This window comes from Ovis aries, chromosome 8, assembly GCF_016772045.2.
Source record: "Ovis aries strain OAR_USU_Benz2616 breed Rambouillet chromosome 8, ARS-UI_Ramb_v3.0, whole genome shotgun sequence".
NCBI classification, from domain to species: Eukaryota; Metazoa; Chordata; class Mammalia; order Artiodactyla; family Bovidae; genus Ovis; species Ovis aries.
The window spans coordinates 21,756,673-21,770,862 of NC_056061.1; the positions used below are offsets into that span (position 1 = coordinate 21,756,673).

Consider the following 14,190-nt stretch of genomic DNA (forward strand, 5'->3'; position numbering starts at 1 on the left):
TGGCAATGCCTAAGAGAAAGATCCAGAGGATCTTCCTGACCCAGGGATGGAACCTGGGTCTCCTACATTGCAGACAGACTCTTGAACGTCTGAGAATGTGTAAAATGCTAAATAAATAAACACTGGGTAAGAGATGGAAAGAAAACAGTAAGATGACAATGGCAGGATTTATAATAAAACAACACAGAACCCATTATAATATCTTAAAGTCAAGCTTATGAATTTATTCTCAAGAAATGATTATAACCAACCTCTTTACCAAGAAATGTTAAAGAACACAGAAAACCACATTTTAAAAATCAGCATTCCCTTTTAATCATCAATTTAGTATTATTTAAGTTTTTTTTTAGACTTTCACAATGGATAGTTATTGAGCTCAGATCTTATGATGTAGATAATCCAAATATTTTATTGCCAACTTGGGAAAGGAATACGTCAAGGCTGTATGTTGTCACCCTCCTTATTTAACTTATATGCAGAGTACATCATGAGAATGGAAAATGGAAACAGTGACAGACCTTATATATATTTTTGGGCTTCAAAATCACTGCAGATGGTGACTGTAGCCATGAAATTAAAAGACGCTTGCTCCTTGGAAGAAAAGCGATGACCAACCTAGACAGCATATTAAAAAGCAGAGACATTACTTTGCCAACAAAGGTCAGTCTAGTCAAAGCCATGGTTTTTCCACTAGTCATGTATGGATGTGAGAGGTGGACCATAAAGAAAGCTGAGTGCCGAAGAATTGATGCTTTTGAACTGTGGTGTTGGAGAAGACTCTTGAGAGTCCCTTGGACTGCAAGGAGATCCAACCAGTCCATCCTAAAGGAGATCAATCCTGAATATTCATTGAAGGACTGATGCTGAAGCTGAAACTCCACTATTTTGGCCACCTAATGTGAAGAACTGACTTATTTGAAAAGACCCTAAAGCTGGGCAAGATTGAAGGCAGGAGGAAAAGGGGATGACAAAGGATGAGATGGCTGGATGGCATCACTGACTCAACAGACATAATTTCGAATAAACTCTGGGAGCTCGTGATGGACAGGGAGGCCTGGCATATTGCAGTCCGTGGGGTCTCAAAGAGTCAGACACGACTGAGCAACTGAACTGACTGATTTCATCACACCTCATCTTTCAAAACAAATACCATCTGGAGACATTTAATGGTAAGCAGTTATCATAACACAATTTGCAGAGGGAGGGGAAGATCCTAAAGAAGCTTCCAATCTATTACAAAGCTTCAAACCCACAGGAAGGTTTTATGTTCCATTACTTTGCTCACATATTAGATTTAAAAGGCACTCCATTTCCCATGTGTCGATCTGATGCAAGAATCAAACCTGAGATTTATTTGTTCATTCACTCTGAGAATACTTCAACATCATATTCTAGCTGAATCCTTACTCTAGCTCCTCAGATCATGTCCCCCCACTGCTGGCAACAAACACACTTTAAAATAAATCCAGTAACTTTCAACAGAGTTGTGCAGACAACAGTCAATGCTGTCAGTCTAAGATGCTTTGGTTAAAAAAAAGTCTCATTTTGAACTACATGCCAAAGAGAGGTCTCCGTCTCCTATCATGCACACTTGCAGCTATGCTATGGTGAACTAGCTCAAAGCTGTCAGAGACCAATGCCATTGGCTCATTATTGGTTTCCTTCCTGTTATCACATCCAGTCCCTTTAAAGATTGTATTACTGCTGTGAAGTCTTAAGAAATAGTTCGGTGTGTCACAAAGTCTGGTGTGGATTAAAACAGGCTCTAAGAGTCCACTGACTAGCCAATTTGAAATCAACACTAACTTAATTACACTCAAATATTTGAGTTCTAAACTTAGAATCTTTTACTTAAAGTAATATAGAAAACTAGAAAAAGATATGTTTTCAACAATCATATTCAGCAGTTTTGTGCATGTGGATGGAAACTGTGTTAAATTTATATTTTAACACTGTAACAAAAACAAATGTTGTGTCACATTTTGCTATAAAGTGGATTCCAATTATGTAAAGCCCTAGTGTGAGCATGCTAAGTTAGGTCAGTCCTGTCCCACACTGTGTGTGACCCTATAGACTATAGCCTGCCAGGTTCCTCCATCCATGGGATTCTCCAGGCAAGAATACTGGAGTGGGTTGCCATGTCCTCCTCCAGGGATCTTCCTGACCCAGGAATTGAACCTGTGTCTCTGACGTCTCCTGCATTGGCAGGCGGGTTCTTTACCACCAGCACCACCTGAGAAGCATAAAATCCTAGGAGTCCATATATAATGTTCGAGTGCAGAATGGCCAATACCAGGAATACATCAGTCCTGAATGTCATCATTATTCAGAAATCAGTGACCAAACTTATCTGTGAAATAATCAAATACTATTATAATACTTAATGACTGAAAAATCATAATGAAAAAGCTCCAATCTCTCTAAATTTCCCCCCAAGTTGTCAAAACATTTAAGGCCATCCCTTTCACATCAGCACTTTTATAAAGGGTTGTAAACATCTTATTGTTATAGATTAAAATCTATTAGAGAAAATATATCACAACGAAACACTGCTACAAATTCAGCCAACTACAATTAATGACACACAGCAATAACCTTTCTTGATTTGAGTACAGTAAAACAAATTATAGTTAATTTTTTGAGTAAATGACTTATTTCCTTATAGACTTATCCATAAAATGATCACTTGTCTTTAAAAAAAAAAGGCACACTCACATTCTTTACATATGGCTAACAAGGACAGTGTAATTTGTTGGCAGTTTTCATAAAGAGGAAAAAAAACTATAAGTAGTAGGTTTAATTCATTCTGAAAAAAGAAATCAAAATAAAAAGGCAGAAAAACATAGTACTATTCTTTTAATGTTACTTATGTCAGTGCAAATTCCTTTAATTACTCTCACAGTATGAGTAAAATGTCAGGTATTTTGATATTACCCCTAAATACTATACAAAATAACAAAAATCATGTCTCTGGGAATTTCACAGTAATAGCAAAATACGCATGACAGAACTAGAGCCTTCTTCCAAATAAGATATAAACATAACATCTACGTTTTTATCCACGAATTCTTCCCACCGTAAAACATAAAAGAGAATAGTTAACCCAGATTTTGTGAGGCATCCACCTGACTTCCACATCAGACTGACACATAGAGCTGAGACACCTGGAGCAAAGAGCTTGGAATCAGAAACTATCTCCCAGAGCTAGTAAATACAGCACCTTGCATCTTCGGCAGTCTGAAGAATACAGTTAACAAGAAATGAAAAGAAACAAGAAAGGCAGTACCAAATTATTTTTCAAGGTTTGAAGAACACCACACACGCACCGACTGCTTCCTGCTTATTTTAAGAGCCACTGCCATGAGCCTCTCTGAGTTATCACTCTACCAAGATGCCCAGATCACTACAGACAGCCCTTCTGCAAGCACAAAGTTTAGCTTCCACCACACACTATCATCTCATTTTCCTGGACATGTTTGTTTTCAGATTCCAACAGATCTCAACAAAATTATCAGACACAAGTTACAAGTTCATTTAACATATTTTAAGGGTAAAAAACATGACTTTGATAGTGGAACTGATACTGATGATACATAAAATAATTAAGTATAATATGAAACTACTCTTTTCAGTTGACAAATTAAGCTGTCTGTGGCTTTGATGTTTATGTTATTAAATTTTTTTTTCAACTCAATGCAATCTCTACTACTTTTTCCTAAGAATTTGCCAGGTAAACCTTTTTCAGGTTAAAAAAAGCAAAAATGATGTTTAATAAAACCGAGTTTGAGGGATTATCTTTTAAAATTAAATTCCTAAAACTGGCCCCCTAAATACTAAAAAATAAAATGGAATATCTGTGAATTGTATTAACATTAGTTTCATATTTTAGAATGAGAATCTATTTACCCCCTTAAAGTTTTATAAATATGAAAGTAAAACATTTACTTTTCATATAAATATGAAAGTAAAAAAATCAAAAAGGAATTATTCTAGCAATAATTCCATTTGTATCACACATTAGAAATCAGCCATGAAGTGAAAATAAGGTAACAAGTATTTTTAGTTTTTAATCCAAGCAACTTCAAATTTTTCATGTAAAAGGAATTCCTCTTTATTTTTCCAGATTAGAAACATACCACTTTACATACTTTTCTCAGAAAACCACTTACTAAAACAATTAGAACCTAGTAAGAGAATTTTCATTAATTAAATGCTGATCAAAAAAATGCTTCCATGGAAATATTCTCCTGTTGGAAACTCTGATAATGAAAATGTGGTGCTTTATTATTGTATGAAAATAACATTTCCTTAAATTCAAATGTCAAATATAGACTTCTGTTGATAATTTATGTAGAACTTTTTCAAGTAAACCTAGAATTTCAAATTCTGTAAAAAGAATGCTCACCTCTCTCTATTATACAAAAGAAAGTCAACCAAAGTAAAATTTAGTGCAACATTCTCTATCATCATTCAAAGAGGTGTCGTTCTTTGAATATACAGTGGCACAGAGTCCCACTTGAAAGTTGGGAAAAGAATAACAGTAACTTACTGGATCTCAATGAGTCAGTTTTAAAAATAGGGTCTTCCTTGGCTAGACAGGTACAGACTACACATAAGATGCTGTATATTTGCAAAATACTAACTAATGAAAATCAATATTCAAAACACAGAAGGAATGCTCAAAAAACAATGACGACAACAAGAAAAGATAATTTAAGAAATATGGGCAAAGATACCAACAGGCGTTTGAGAGAGGAAGAAACATAACTGGCCAATAAATATATGAAAAGACGCTCACTCTCATTAGAAATCAGAAACATGTAAATAAAAATCTAATGAGACAGCATCTTTATAGCCACCTTGAAGACTGATAAACGTTAAAATTTAGGTGAAACCACGTAATTCTTATGCTCTGCTGGTAAAGCATAAAATGGCTTTAGCAAACAATCCAGTAAAACACAAAGTATGTATATTCAATATTCCACTTACAGGTATCTTACTTGAAAAATTCTTTTGTGGATAGATAGGAAACATGTAAAAGAATGTTCAAAGCAGCATTATTTTTAAGAGCAAACAAAAATAAGCTAAATATCCATCAGCAGATGAACAAATAAATTCTGATATACGATGGGAAAGTATATAGCAGTAGAACATGAACAAACAGCCACATACATAATACAGATCGAACTCAAAAGCGTCATGTTGCATCAGAAAGTCAAGCTGCAGAGGCTCACACATGCTATAGTTCCTTTAAACAGAATTTTAAAATATCAATGAAAAATGTTGTTGTGGGCTATGCATGTGTTTTAGGGGTGGGATATGGGAGGCTATCCTTTCTATGATGACAGATGAATAACATACACACAAATTCAGCAGTTACCTATGGGGGAACACAGGGAATAAGTCAGGGAGGTGGGCACAGGGGCTTCAAAAGTAGTGATAATACAGGTGTCTTTTAGGTGGGTGGCAGATACATATATGTTCACTTTTTGTAGGAAAGGATTACACAGTTATAAAGAATTATATATACTATAAATACATCAAAATTTCCTCAATTTTAAATACTAAAAAGGGGGTCCTTGTTCTTGGAAATTGTCAAAAGCAATGAGGTGAGGCAGAAAAAGGAGACTGGCATAATGTGGCCTGATGAGCATTAGAGCTGTTTCCACCCTGAGAAAGCAAGGCAGCCAAATGATGTAAAACTGGGACGTCAGCGTTTCAGCTAGTTTATAAGGGATGGAACTCCAGCCTAAGTTGATCCACTGAAGAGGAAATTACACAAAGGCGGAATATTTAAAAATACCTAACTGTATGCTCTTGCGGCAAACAGCACTGTAGCACTTGACCCTGGCATCTAAACTCTCCCCTCTGCCACCCACTGGCCTGACAAACTCAAGGGTTTCACTAGGGTCTTAAAGACAGACAGCTTCTACACAAATGGCCCTTACCTTGAAGACGACGACTTAGTTATTTATAATGTCTGTTAAGAAAAACGCAATTAAATTCCTATTTCTTACTTTCCTCTCATGAAAAAAATACCTAAAGAACCATAACTCATTGAAGTGCCCCACACATGCACTTTCCAGTTGAAAAATAAGACCTTAAAGTGCTATAAAAGTTATATGTAAAAAGACATAAGAGCTCTTTACTATCATACAAAATGTTTTAAAAAACTCTCATGAATTTATCAATACTGCAAGAGTCAAGTGCCTTTTAAAAGCAGTTCAACACTGTTTTACTGTAGCACACAATATGCATTAAAATGGACAAGAATTTTGATGTCATCAGTTCTGAGAGTAAAATAAAGTCTAAGTATAGATGGTTCCCAAATAAAATTATTTCTCAGAATTTACCCTAACATAGATGGTTCTCAAAGACAATTATTTCTCAATATTACCGTGAAGTTAGCTATTAAATGGTATTATCCAAAACATAGTGTTTTACCCAAAATCCACACGAGTTTAATCAACATTTGTACCAAATAACAGAATTTTAAGTCAGTAAGTTAATACTCACAAATTGTTGATACTAGAGTGCTTCCCCCCACCAAAAATAAAACGTATTTGATAAGGCTGCCTGTTCCCCTCCACAGGCTACAAAACTTGTTAACAATTCCCTCTTGAAATTGCAACCCACTCCAGTATTCCTGCCTGGGAAATTCTGTGGACAGATGAGCCTGGTGACCTACAGTCCATGGGGTCACAAAAGAGTCAAATACAACTTAGCAACTAAACAGTAACAATATGATCAATAGGCGTTTTGCTAAATTAATTTTTAGAAGCTTTTCCTAAATTTGAAGAAAAAAATTCTGTGATAAGCATGTAATTGGTCCCAGTTCAAAATAGGATGATGCTAATTTAAAACGCATTTTTGGTTTCTGAAACCAATACAATCACAGGAAAAGTTGAGTCCTTTATGTTGTATTTGACAACTCAAAAATGACTTTTCCATTTGAAGTGTAGGAGTGAACTAAAGATAGGACTTTTGGTTAACCTTTTGTCCAAAGTTGAGTTGTTTTGAGGATATTAAATCTAAAGAAATAATAACATTTGAAGATGTAGATCAAACAAAGCTCACCCAGGATATATTAGCAAGAGAATTCAAATAATAAATCAATTTATAAAAAGCTCTCTGCCTTTTCTTTTAAAAACCACCAAACTCTCTGAAGTTGAAAATCCCACATTAAGGTTTCCCCACTTAGAGATCTCTTTTTACAGAAGAAAAAGGCTTCATAACTTTTGCAACAGTTTAGCTATTGTTAGGATTAAAATATGTTAATAATTTAAACATCTGCCAAAACACAGAATCTTTTAGTAATACCACCGTGCCTTTCAACCATTTTAAAAGACCATGATGGGCTAAAAATAACTGTAAAAAACACTTCCTCAGGATAAAGGCAAACATAACAACATTAGCACCATCTGCTTTTTAGTTAGCTTCTTTTTAAATTAGCAAATTCTAAACTAACCCAATCTAGAACTGAAACAACACAGCTCTTTTGATGGCAAAGAAATCTGAGAAGCTGATCTGGAAAGCAAGTATAATGGGATTTCACTTTCATACACATTCTTGAAAAAGAACGGCCAACACAGTTTTAAATTAAATAGTACTATACTTAAAATTATACTGGGTCCTGTGTAAATCCTCAAGAGATATATCTACAGAAAGCAGTAACTGTATCATCACCGACTGTATGATCTTGGCTAGAATGCTTAACCTCTCTGAGCCTCAATTCTTCACGTCTAAAGATGACAGTACCTACTTCATGTGGCTGCTACAAGGAATAAATGAGATAATAATGCAAAGTCCTTAGAACTATATCCAGCACATGATACAAGCTTAATACATATAAGCTATGTGGTGGGTATTTTCTAATGGATTTCAAAACTCTAAGACACTTGATTCTCCATAAAAATTTTAGGTATAGTAAATAAGAGTATTTGTCAAAACATGACCAGGGACCAGGGGTGATACATAGCTACAGTAGCGCTTGAGGTTTAGCTAAGCAGTATCTTTTGATTGAATTAAAGTATAATGAAGCTAGAGTAAATACTAAGCACAACTTATGGAAAATATTGGCCGGGGGGGGGGGGGGTTCCCTGGGGGCTCAGAGGTTAAAGCGTCTACCTCCAATGTGGGAGACCCGGTTTCAATCCCTGGGTCAGGAAGACTCCCTGGAGAAGGAAATGGTAACCCACTCCAGTATTCTTGCTGGAGAATCCCATGGACAGAGAAGCCTGGTAGGCTACAGTCCACAGGGTCGCAAAGAGTCGGAAATGACTGAGTGACTTCACTCACTCACTCATAAGTTAAATTATTAAAATTCTATTATGTTGTTCATTAAATAATGAAGTGATGCATTACTTGTGGTTTTAATGGAAAAAAGTTAATTCTCCTCAAACATAAGTTTGCTAATAAATAGAGGTATGTGTGTATATATGTGTAATTATTGTTATCTAGAAGACTTAATGAGTCATAAAAAACGGGTTTATGTCTGCTTCAGACAAAATGTAAATATCAGTCTAGTACTTAATAAGATTAGTATTTCTTGCAGCTCAAATATTCATTTTTTGATGATACTGAATGTCTCAAATTTTTTATCTTACAAATTTTAATGTTCTAAGATATCTATATCTCAAACTCCAAACAATAATTTATTTTCCCTTTAAGGGTCACATTCAGGAAAGAAGATGCTAACAGGTAGTCTGGGCAGGGAAAGAATTAATAAGTGCTGTCAGCAGTCTATGAGCCTATTTTTATTTCCTGGCATATGTGTTTAATACTTTGAGGATTTTAATGAATTGGTATATCAACAAGTAAATGAGGTATGGATGGGTGAAAAAATTTGGAAAATAAAGCACAGGCTAGTCTAAAAGTTATCTGTTGCTCTAAAATTATACAGTTCAGGTTTCTGAGACATTTAAAGAAATCCCTGTAAGTTCCCAAGAGTATGGGCTCCTTTTTCTTCTCTCTCTATTCAGCCCCTCTCCTACACCTACACCCTTAACTCTACACCCCCAACCATAGCTACCTAGAGGAATACTGTCTTTGGAAGATCTTACTCTGAAATGCTAACCTGATTACCAATAGGAGGGTTGAAGGTACACAGTCTCTAGAACAGAAGCTACAGTTACTTTCTTTTGCAAAATGGCTTTTGGGAAGCAGTTATTACTTCCCAAAGCCATGTAGGAAGCTGTGACTTCCATAAGAATTGAGAGTTATTTTAAGGTTAAACAGAGACTGAAAAGACTCAGATTCAAACCAACACTATGCAAAAGGATCCACCCGAGTGCCCACAAATATGAGACAAGATGCCCACACTCAGTAAACACTGAAATCTGGTCTCCTAAAGCCCTTAATTCCTTCCTTCAGCAAATATTTACAAGGTCCATGTTCTGTACCAGGCACTATCTGTGCAGAATGGAGCTTCAGTGGTAAATAACCAATAGTCCTTGACTTACATTCATAAACAATTAAAAAGTGTGATGATCTGGAAGATGGTTTCACACCAGAATCCATGAAATCTGGATTATAAAAAAGCCAGAGCAAAGGCTGTAAGAGGCTGCGTTTGGTATCTGGCTCCTTCACGAGAGTAAGACCATCAGCAGCAGGTTGCGTGTGTGCCAGGTCACTTCAATCGTGGCCAACTCTTTGTGCCCTCTGGACTGTAGCCCACCAGGCTCCTCGGCCCATGGGAGTCTCCAGGCAGGAATACTGGAGTGGGTTGCCATGCCCTCCTCCAGGGGATCTTCCCCATTCAGGAATCAAACCCGTGGCTCCTGCGCTGCAGGCAGATTCTTTACCACTGAGCCACCAGAGAAGCCAGGTTAGCAGCATCTAACCTAGCATCTGGCACAAAGTAGAGATTCAGAGTTCAACAAACACTGGGGAAGACTAGCACTATGAAGAGGTTCAAATATAACGTCAGAGGTATTTAATTCTTCAGCATCGGGGTGGACACCTCCATCATTCACATTTACTGAGCATTCCCAGACACCGTTCCACCACTTCACATACATCTTTCTTCACCTTTCAAAGTTCCTAATAAAAAGAAGAGAAAACAGGATAGGACCATACAGTTTCTACATTTCAGCCTTACTAGGATCAGAAGTGGCAAGATTTACTTTGACACAGGTGATTGATTAAATATGACTGACAGAAGCTTAGAACGAAACAGGTCATGGGGGGTGGGGAATGTAGAGAGGAGATACTACTATTAATAGCTGTTATATCCCTATGGTGTATAAATTTTATTTTCGATTTTCTACATGTTCTCTAAATAGTAATTACTTTAAAAATCTGAAAGCTAGTAAGCAGACTTGAGGGATTTCACTAAAGAGGGGACCAGGGTGCAAGAAGTTGGGAGCCAGAGATGGAAGGAACTAGTAGTCCCTTAGCCCGAGTCTACAGAGAGGGGAGAGGTCTTCTGGCCAGGTAACAAAGTGTCTGACTAAACATTAAGTAGATGAAGGCTCAGCATTACTTCAGCTGAAAACTCCAGGGTGTATTTTAATTGCTTATATGAGCAAGTTACTGCTGCAAGGAGCATCAGTCTTGAAGGCAGGTTTCTTGGTGGTCTGTGTTGCCACCTACAGAAACTGTGCTTCTCACCCTCTAATGGATAGTGACCGTGGAGCTGTCCTGTGTATGATAATAAATGGGGGAGGGGGAGCACAAAGAGATATAAATAAAAAGCATCACCCCATGATTTCTCCAATTAATACTTTAACTCTCTAATTCCTCCTTCCAACTTAGCAGACTGCACATGAGAAGCTGAACTTGTAAATAAAATAGGAACACACTTCAGTGGAGGAGAACCTGTTAGGTGGCCGAGATCCTTGAAGATTTCAGGTCAATGGGCCAAGAAGCTCTATATTTTAAACTCAGCAGGTTACTATGAAAAGACGGTGATCTCATTAAGCACCTGAGACATAAAACTATGAGTTCTTTTAATAATGTGGCAATTTATGCACCACAGAAAATACAAAGCCTTTGTTCAAACTTTCCAAATGACTCTCAGTTTTTCTTGACCTGGCCTGAAGTTTCATCAACACCTGTCTTTATGCATGAATTTCTCCTTTCCAGCCCTCAGCAGCTATCTAACCACTAAACCACATTAGGTCATTTACACAAATAGATCATTTTTAGCTCTTGGGTTCTGTAATAGGATCAACGAATGTTCTTTTAAAACGTTTTCAAGAGGAATGAGGTACAGCTAGGTGGTGGTGGAAGCTGTGGGTCTCCAAGCGTCTTCACTAAACTTCTGGGCACTTTCCTCATTTCCATGGCTTAAAAGACGGAAAGATTAGAGGAACAGGAAAGTCAGTATCCTGCTTAGGTAAGGACATGAACACATGAGCTTCATCTGTGGTGTTTGCCCTCAATGGGCTCCCTCATCAAAAGCCCTGTACTTCAGAAACTCAACTTGATTAAACATCAGGGAACACGACATTCGTAAGAGAGAGCTAGTTTTCTCCTCTGAAGAATAAAATGACTGATCTAGATAACCTTTAATGTTCCTTATAGCTAGCTCTGAGTCTCTGAAAGAACAGTAATATTCTGCATTAAAAGTTTATGCAAAACATTTAAATGTTACAAAAACTTTTATGAGTCAACTAAAAAGATAAACTGGGAAAAAAACATATGCAAGCTATATCATAAAAAGAGGAAACAGACCACTTCTAGGATTATGCTAGAAATATGGTCTTAACTATATGAAAAGGTGCTCAGTCACACACTTAGTAAGAAGAAGGAAAATACTAGGCCAAGACCCCAATTTTCATTTCTAAAATGAGGAAATACGAGAAGTTCAACAAAATCTAAATAACACATCCTATTGGTGAGACAGTGGAAAAACAGGAACTCTCACACAGTGCTGGTGGAAATGGAAAATGATACAATACCTATGGAGGGGGACATCATAATAGTTAACAAAATTACCTTTTGGCTCATGTATTAACAAAATTACCTTTTGGCTCATGTATTAACAAAATTACCTTTTGGCTCATGTATCCATGTGTAAATATACTTATATGAGTGCATGCTAAGTCACTTCAGTCCTATCCAAGTCTTTGCAACCCTACCGACTACAGCTTGCCAGGCTCCTCTGTCCATGCGGATTCTCTAGGTAAGAATACTAAAGTGGGTTGCCATGCCCTCCTCCAGGGGATCTTGCCAACTCAGGGATCGAATCCGCATGTCCTATGTCTCCGACACTGGCAAGTGGGTTCTTTACTGCTAGCACCACCTGGCTGCTGCTGCTAAGTCGCTTCAGTCGTGTCCGACTCTGTGCGACCCCACAGACGGCAGCCCACCAGGCTCCTCCATCCCTGGGAATCTCCAGGCAAGAACACTGGAGTGGGTTGCCATTTCCTTCTCCGATGCATGAAAGTGAAAAGTGAAAGTGAAGTCACTCAGTTGTGTCCAACTCCTAGTGACCCCATGGACTATAGCCCACCAGGCTCCTCCATCCATGGGATTCTCCAGGCAAGAGTACTGGAGTGGGGTGCCACGGCCTTCTCCACACCACCTGGAAACCCAAATATATATGTATATGGATTGTAAGCATTATATATGTGGATTACACACACACACATATATATTCAAGCTAATCAGCAAGGAAGGATAGAATTAGGATATCTACGTAATGCTCATTCCAAGCAACATCTCACACAACCAGCAATGAAAGGTTTCCTGATTAAAATACACAACACCCACTGGATCTACAAAGTACCCTTGGCTAAAAAGTATTCGTGTGTGTACATCTCAAACCTAAATCCGATTGAATCTCTGGATCTAACTACCAATTTTTCAGGAAATGCAGCATACAGAGAAGCATGTTAAGTGATAGGAAAATCTGAAGTGTAGGAAACTACAGGCGAGAGGACCCAGTTTCTCAGCAAATAAGCTGTAAAGGGAAAAAAGAGATGTGGATAAGAAACCTACATTAACGGGGCATGTCAATTCAGGGAACTTCATGAATCTAAGTTGAACAAACAATAATCAATAAAAAACTATGAATATGTATGTATGTATACTACATATGGGCTTCCCAGGTGATGCTAGTGGTAAAGAATCCGTCTGCCAGGGCAGGAGATCCAAGAGACAGAGGTTCAATCCCTGGTCGGGAAGATCCCCTGGGGTAGGAAAAGGCAATCTGTTCCAGTATTCTTGCCTGGAAAACCACGGAGAGGAGCCTGGAGGGCTTCGGTCCTTGCAGTCACCTAGAGAATCAGATACAGCTGAGTGACTAAGCACACATCCTATATACGTGTTTGTATATCTCTACATACATTTTACGTATGCATGTATATCCACATCCATACATACACACGTGTGCGTGTGTGTGTATACCTACATAACTGAGGAAATCTGAAGTGAACTAAAGCATCTGATAATATTAAGAAACAGTTAATTTTGGGTTCATGTTGAAAATACTATTTTAAAGAAAAAGAACTTACCTTCAGGAGAAATATACTAAAATTTCACAGATGAATTGGTACAGTATATTCCCTGGTGGCTCAGACGGTAAAGTGTCTGCCTACAATGTGGGAGACCCAGGTTCAATCCCTGGGTTGGGAAGATCTCCTGGAGAAGGAAATGGCAACCCACCCCAGTGTTCTTGTCTGGGAAATCCCATGGACAGAGGAACCTGGAAGACTACAGTCCATGGGGTCGCAAAGAGTCAGACACGACTGAGCGACTTCACTTTCATGGGATTTGTTAAAAATGTGGGGGTGAACAGAGGAAGGATTGAGTGGCAGTGACTTGAGATTAGTTAAGTTGGGTAGTGGGTACATTCATGGTTACCATTCTCCCTACTTCTATGGCTAAGACGAAATTTTTCTACAGTAAAGCTAAAAGCCACATGAGCAAAAACAAGAAAATTTATGCATCTAATACTAACAAGCTGGTAATAGAACACTGATATCAGACTAAGACCTTCTTAACTTAGAAGCCCATCATGCTCACCCGAGGAGCTTTTTCAAAATACAGTTTCTGAACACCATTATCTTAATGAATCCCAAAGACAGAAGGAACGGTGTTGTGTCCCTCAGGACCATGGGAGTGTGGAAAGAAGGTTGAGAACCATCTATAGTGTTTAAACACCGTAAGGGTGGGGGCTGTACATCATTCATCCAGCTCTTTTACCACCATACCTGACATGCAGAAGGTACTCAAGAAATATCT

The 14,190-nt window shown here is 37.8% G+C and overlaps 2 protein-coding genes across 4 annotated transcripts in view; one reads left to right on the top strand and one right to left on the bottom strand.

The window, feature by feature from the left end:
* The window catches only part of NT5DC1 (5'-nucleotidase domain containing 1), a 116,569-nt gene that overhangs the window by 72,315 nt on the left and 30,064 nt on the right, over window positions 1-14,190 (bottom strand). The gene's annotated exons all lie outside the window — the stretch shown is intronic.
* Window positions 1-14,190, top strand: part of COL10A1 (collagen type X alpha 1 chain) — a 75,586-nt gene that overhangs the window by 50,124 nt on the left and 11,272 nt on the right. The window lies entirely within an intron of this gene.